General features: G+C 43.3%; 1 pseudogene; it reads left to right on the forward strand.

Annotated features, from left to right (window-relative positions):
• Positions 1-1,898: 1,898 nt before the first annotated feature.
• Positions 1,899-3,177, forward strand: LOC144539841 (trace amine-associated receptor 13c-like; annotated as a pseudogene).
• Positions 3,178-7,169: the final 3,992 nt, after the last annotated feature.

Raw genomic sequence — 7,169 nt, forward strand, 5'->3', positions numbered from 1 at the left:
GTATTACCCTGTTTTTGCTCCTTCAGAGTCAGATATCTAAGAGTAATGTCACACGAGATTTGAGTTACTGTAAGTGGTTTAATTAACAGTATTACCCTCTTCAGTATGTGTATGGATGTTATGTTATGTACACTTGGTTACATTTATGTAAGAAGGATATGAAGTATGCTTTCATGGACATTTTATGGACATTGCCCCTTTACCTTAAGTTGCTTTCCACTGAGAAGGACCCATTCAAGGACTGTGGGGACAAGGGTTATCATGGGGAATGTTTTAGTATAATAATGTTCTGATGTTTTCCTTCGTAAAGTGTAACAATGCTGGAGTGATGTTAAGGGTTTAATCATCATCCAGAGTGGAGGTAGTGTTACCGGCCCAGCCTTTCCCTTTAAGGACGGCGGCCGTGTGTGTAACCTGTGTAGGTGTGACGTAGTTCATCTGGTGTTATGTGCAAAAATGAAGAGTACCTGTATGTTATCGCAACACATGCTACAGGTAGTAAGTTATGGTAGCCAGTGTAAAAGTGTCCAGATAAGCTCAGGTTGCAGGGTAACAGTGTTAAAAGGCCGTGAATTGTGTTCACTGCTGCAGAGGAAATAAAGTTCTTGTTTATGAACGCCACCTCGACGTCTCGCTACCATCCTTCATCAGCAGAGTTGGTCCGGACCACTAAGGCTAGTTACCAGCTACGAGCCAGGCTAATAACCTACATTAGTCTAAAGAGACCAGTGCGCTCCCAACTACGGTTTGGGGCCCACAATTCTGGAAGAGGTAACATGTGATTACACTGCTATGCATAGAGCTACGTCACACAAACTGAAATGGCTCTGCTGAAAGTGCTTCACTCGGACCTAACGTTACCGTTTAGTCTGTACTGTACCTAGCTTTTCTCCCTAGCACCAATATTTAGCACCGGCGTTGAATTTTGTGGATGCGTATCTGCCAGGAATTAAACTCAGGTCTCCCGTTTCCGAGTCTGTAGTCTAACTCCCTGCGGCCCACGTGACCCATAAATTGGTGAACAGAGCGACCGACTGACCAACCGTCCGACCGACAAGACCATCCATAGAGCTCCTGCTGTCACGGGGCTAAAAGTGGTCAGAGTGAGTGCTCTTCCTGGATAGTTCAACAGAGAGAAGCCTCTGTGACCGGGCATCATTGCGGAACACAACTGTGACTTTTCACTCTCAGACAAAAATTTGGGGATTCTGGTTCTGTGTGAATTTGAGGATTTGCCAGCCACTGTTAACTAAAAAGTGAGTTTCCCATCCTTCATGAGACAGGCCAGTGCTGCATTCAGTTGACCATTCATTGGTACTAGTCCGTACCCGGGGATGCACAACTATGTGCAGACTTGCCAAAAAGGCGCATAAACATCGTAAATTTGGGAAAATGGAAAAATCAGCTCCGTCAGTCCCTGCCTATGCCAATCCTCAATGCCCATGTGCAGTTTGAGATTGATTGGCCAACCCGTTGAGGAGCAAAATGGATGCAGACAGACGGACAGAGTGTTCCTCATTAGGATTGTAGGATTGTTTTGGTTACTGGTATTGTTCTCCTCCTCCTTCCACCAGTCCCTGGCATATCAATGTAAAAGTTAACAGACAAAACTACTTTACCACCATGAATTAAGCTACCAACACAGTCAACAGTGATGAAATCACTGTTACATGAGATTGGGAAGAGAGGAGGGAGGGAGAGGTGAGGAAGAAGAGAGAAAGGGAAGATGAGAGTGAAGATAGAGATGAAGAGGGTAATTGCAGAAAGCAATAGAGGGAAGGAGGGTCAAAGGACATAATTCTGTGCTATAGAGAGAAAAACAGATGCAGAGAAAGAGAGAGAGAGCAAGAGCAAGGGAACAGGGGTGGGGGAGTTGGGGGTGTGGATAAATCAGCTGTATGATAGAGAGCTTTGGTCAGAAAGCTGCCAGACCTCAGCAGCTTCTCCTCTCCTCCTCTCTCTCTGATGATGGAGACCCTGGAAGGAGGTGAACTCTGCTTTCCACAGCTCCTCAACACTTCCTGCAGGAAGCCGATGCGTCCTCACTCTGAGGCCATGCTCCTCTACATTCTGCTGTCCTCCATCTCTCTGCTCACCGTGGCTCTCAACCTGCTGGTCATCATCTCCATCTCCCACTACAGGCAGTCATATACAGATTTAGGCTTTTGCATACATTAAGGAATTTTGATAATGTTTTTACTATACTATATATAGTATAGTATACTATGTAATACTATTATTACTATTACAACTAATGGCAACATTACGTGTGAGACTGCCATAACAACTATTAATGAAATTCTCCCACTATTACTGCTACTGATAATATGTTCAATGATGATATTCTCCCACTCCAGGCAGCTCCACACCCCCACCAACCTCCTCCTCCTCTCCCTGGCTGTCTCAGACCTCCTTGTGGGCCTCCTGCTGATGCCGGTTGAAATCCTCCGTATAGAGTCCTGCTGGTTTCTGGGGGACTTCATGTGTGCTCTCATTTGCTATGCTTCCTTTATTCTTACCTCTGCCTCAGTAGGAAACATGGTGCTGATATCAGTCGACCGCTATGTGGCTATTTGTGACCCTCTGTGTTACCCCACCAAAGTCACTCAGAGAAGAGTTAAATTCTCTGTTACTCTGTGTTGGGTCTGTTCTGCTTTCTACAACTGTTTGATGTTAAAGGATTTCCTGAAACAACCAAACAGGTATAATTCCTGCGTTGGAGAGTGTGTGGTTGTGCTGAATTACATCACAGGAGCTGTTGACCTTGTTGTGACCTTTATTGGTGCCATTACTGTCATCATAGTTCTGTATATGAGAGTATTTGTGGTGGCTGTGTCTCAGGCTCGTGCCATGCGATCCCACACTGTGGCTGTCACACTCCAGCGTTCAGTAACTGTAACTGCTAAGAAATCTGAGATGAAAGCAGCCAGGACTCTTGGTATTGTGATAGTTGTTTTTCTAACGTGTTTCTGTCCATATTACTGTCTCTCTCTTGCAGGCCAGGATACCTCAATCGGTGCTTCATATTTAACCTTTGGAGTCTGGCTGCTGTTTTGTAATTCCTGTCTAAACCCTGTGATCTATGCCTTTTTCTATCCATGGTTTAGAAAAGCTATTAAACTCACTGTTACACTTCACATACTGCAGCCTGACTCCTGTGAGGCCAACATACTGTAGAGATGCTGTGGAGTGACTGACATGAAACCTTTTCTATGAAGAGGGAAATGTTATGAGTCAATGAAATCAAACGACTAAACACAAGCTTGGACAGACACAAGAAAATATATTTTGGTAAAACACAGTTAATTTGTAAACATATTACCATTAATTATTTATTCTGTGTAAATCAGATGAGCTGAAATATGTTTTGTAAAGTACAACAGCATGATTACAAGTAAAATGAAAACATTTTTTGGTCCTCATGTTCATGTTTTGTCCATGCTGAATGGAACTTGCCTGCCTTGTTTCCATTACAAGCCATACAGGACTAGTCAGGATTTACTCATTATTTATGTCATTGATAAAATCAGATATGAATAAACATGAAATAAAGCTGCAGAAATCTGTTTCTATCAGACAGTCTGTTTCTTCCTCTGCTGTTCATAGCGAATTTTACATGTAGAATATCAATTGCAATCCTTCCATTGTTTATGATTTGCCATTGACATTTTAGGCTTTTTGCTGGTGTTCTTATTGCATTCCAGCCAAGTTGTATTTTTATCTTTTTTATTTAGCCTTTATTTTACCAGGAAGTCCCATTGAGATTCAAAATCTCTTTTCCAAGGGAGATCTGGCCAAGAAATGGCAGCAGGGGTTACACAATAAAACATACAAAACAGTACAAAAAAAGAAAAATACTAAAATATGTACAATAAAAAAGGTCACAATTTAGATCAGAAACAGGAGCGCACATCTTGCATAAGACTGTGGATAATTTGTTTGAACTGATTTAGGGGAATAAAATGGTCGAGCTGGAGCTTTGACTGGAGATTGTTCCAGGACCAGGGTGCAAAATAATCAAATGGCTTTTCACCAAAAACAGTACAACAGGGATTCTGTAATGTAGGCCGGTCCTAAGCCATTAAGAGCTTTGTATACAAGTCGAAGGACTTTAAAATCGATTCTAAAGGATAACCAGTGCAATGTAGCTAAAACCGGAGTGACATGCTCTCGCTTCCTTGTTTTTGTTAAAAGTCCAGCTGCAGAGTTCTAGATAAGTTGAAGCCTCTCAACATAATTTTTAGGGAGGCCAGTAAAAAGGGCATTGCAGTAGGTAGATTTGTTTCTAATTACTGTGACACAGGAAACTGTCTTGTCTTAAGTTCTAGTCTGTACTCCAAAACAGTACGAATTGTAGCTCGAGGAATCAGACAACTCAAGGAATGAGCTCCATTAAAATGAACAAACAGTTGGTTTTTAGCTTTGTTAACGAGCTAACTATCCCGCAGGCTAATTTAGCAAAGCAGCTGATCATGTTAACATGCAACTACTAGATATTAATAAGACTAGCTTCAACTAGATATGTTAGCTAGTGCAGATAAAATTTGTTAACAAGAAGACAGTGATAGCTAACCAGATACTATGGTTACTATGGATATTATATAGGGGTGTAACGATATATCGTGTGACGAAATTTCGCGATCCAAAAACGTGACGATAGGCATTGTGGAGGTGAAAAATGGTTTGCGATATCAAGTAAAGCTTATCAATTAGCTGCGCCACCAAAATGTAGACTACTCTTTGTTTTCATTTACATACTTTAAACGCCAGAGGGCGGAATCAGTAATCCTAGATCCTAGTTTGCCTGACTGGCGTTATGACATCATTGACACCGACGTTCACTCGAGACCCGGATGAGCCAGGTGTGTAGCGTGCAACAGGAAAATGGAAAGTGGTGAAATCAAAATACACTCGTTACGTTACATAACATTATTATCCTTATTTTGAAAGAGACGGAGGTAAGTGTTGTGAGACATTCTCAAATTTTCTATCCAGTCTGTTTCCTCAACATTGAGGTTGTTCCACCAGTTCTGTGGTCTCGGCCCGGTCCAAATGTCGCGGTTAAAACACCAGGGGACATGAGTACACCCTGGTGTTGGTTGACTATGCAACCCATATCCGGAAGCCATCCCTCTTCACAAGGCCACCTCCAAAGCTATGAATGCTGAGAGCTGTTAACCCTCTTCTCCCAAATAGGGTTCCCTATGGACCTCCTGGCACACAGGGCACCCCCTTCATCCTCTGGTTCATGACTGACCTCTGCAGGCTCCTCCAGGTAAAGCAACTGCACAGCTTAGTGTACCATCCGCAGACAGATGGCCTCATGGAGCGCTTCAACCAGACACTGAAGCAGATGCTCATGTTCCCCTACATGCTCTTTGCCATCAGGGAAGTGAACCAAGCTTACCAAGCTACCAACCTATATTTACACCATTAATTAGCGCAAATCTTCACTACAGGTGTTGCTTTTGAAAAACGGCCACACGTGCACCCAGCCCTTGAGCGTTCATGTGATTCTCCTCCACTTCTGTGATTACACTGCTATGCATAGAGCTACGTCACACAAACTGAAATGGCTCTGCTGAAAGTGCTTCACTCGGACCTAACGTTACCGTTTAGTCTGTATTGTACCTAGCTTTTCTCCCTAGCACCAATATTTAATCAAGACTAAAAGTCTAACAGTCCCGCGACGTTGAATTTTGTGGATGCGTATCTGCCAGGAATCAAACTCGGGTCTCCCGTTTGCGAGTCTGTAGTCTAACTCCCTGCGGCCCACGTGACACATAACAACGTGAACAGAGCGACCGACTGACCAACCGTCCGACCGACAAGACCATCCATAGAGCTCCTGCTGTCACGGGGCTAAAAGTGGTCAGAGTGAGTGCTCTTCCTGGATAGTTCAACAGAGAGAAGCCTCTGTGACCGGTGTTAGGCTTTGATAGGGGCAGGTTTGGTTATTAGCAATCAATAATTAATAATCGTGATTATTAATATTCATAAAATTATTGACGGGAGTCAATATTAACGGGGCACCACCCTGGAATCAGGGACCAATAACCAAACCTTCAATACAGTCTCAAAATGGCTGTTCACCCCAAATGACAGTGTTTAAGTACCACTGTACATTTATGAGTGAACAGTGAAGGGTGAATTCGTACACAGGCCCTCACAACCAGCAGTTATTACAACACATATGCACAGGGAATCACAGACAACTTCTCTTTAAAAGTATAACAGAGTTTATTTAACTTTAGCAATATCAATCAATAATCAATAACTGCAGTTAATCAACAACTATTATACAACTATAACTATAGGTCTAACTAGCAAGCATAAAGGCACAAACAACATATGGCACGTATGGATGCGTGCATATGTGTGTGTGTGTGTGTGTTAATACATCCATGAGAGAGAGAGAGAGAAGGCAAGATGGCGGACATGACCACGTGAGTGGCATGTCTCGCGAGAGTTCAAAATGGCGGCTGTGACCGTGCAGTTTGAACAAAGGGGGCTCTGGAACCAAGGTGGAGTTGGAGTTAGGCAGCTAAACCAACACCATCTAATTCTTAGGTAGCAATGAATGTGTAATGAGATGTGTGTGTGTGTGTGTGTGTGTGTGTGTGGGTTAGTAAGAGAGAGAGAGGGAGAATAAAGGAGAAGCACTCAGGGTAAACCTAGAGATTCTACTCGCCTTCTAGAGACACAACAATAGCCTTTTACCACACAGGAACTCAGGGTATGACTTGGAAATAGTATACTGGGTTACTGGTCTTTGAACTGGTAAAAGGCAGTATATTGGCTCTATACGGTGGCTACTAACACGGATGCAAGCTCGGCGGCATGCAATTGAACACAAATCAGCTTTACATTAACACAATCAAATTAAGCAGTGAGCATAATGATTGAGGTATTATTCATACAGTATAATATGGACGCGGCGGTCCGATGCGCTTCCCAATACGCACAATTACAGCTTCTGATCAGTCAAGCTTATTTAACACACCTATTCTAGTCTCTGCCCAGAACCAAAGCCTCTTACTTGGGGATCACTCTCGAGTGATTGGTGTGTGGTTGAGTCCGTCTTATCGATCCGATGGGGTTTTCCCAGGCGGGTCGGCGGGACCGTTATCTCTCCGTGCACGGAACAACGGCCACATGGCTTTCCTCGT

Source organism: Centroberyx gerrardi, chromosome 10, assembly GCF_048128805.1.
Source record: "Centroberyx gerrardi isolate f3 chromosome 10, fCenGer3.hap1.cur.20231027, whole genome shotgun sequence".
In the NCBI taxonomy this organism is placed as follows: domain Eukaryota; kingdom Metazoa; phylum Chordata; class Actinopteri; order Beryciformes; family Berycidae; genus Centroberyx; species Centroberyx gerrardi.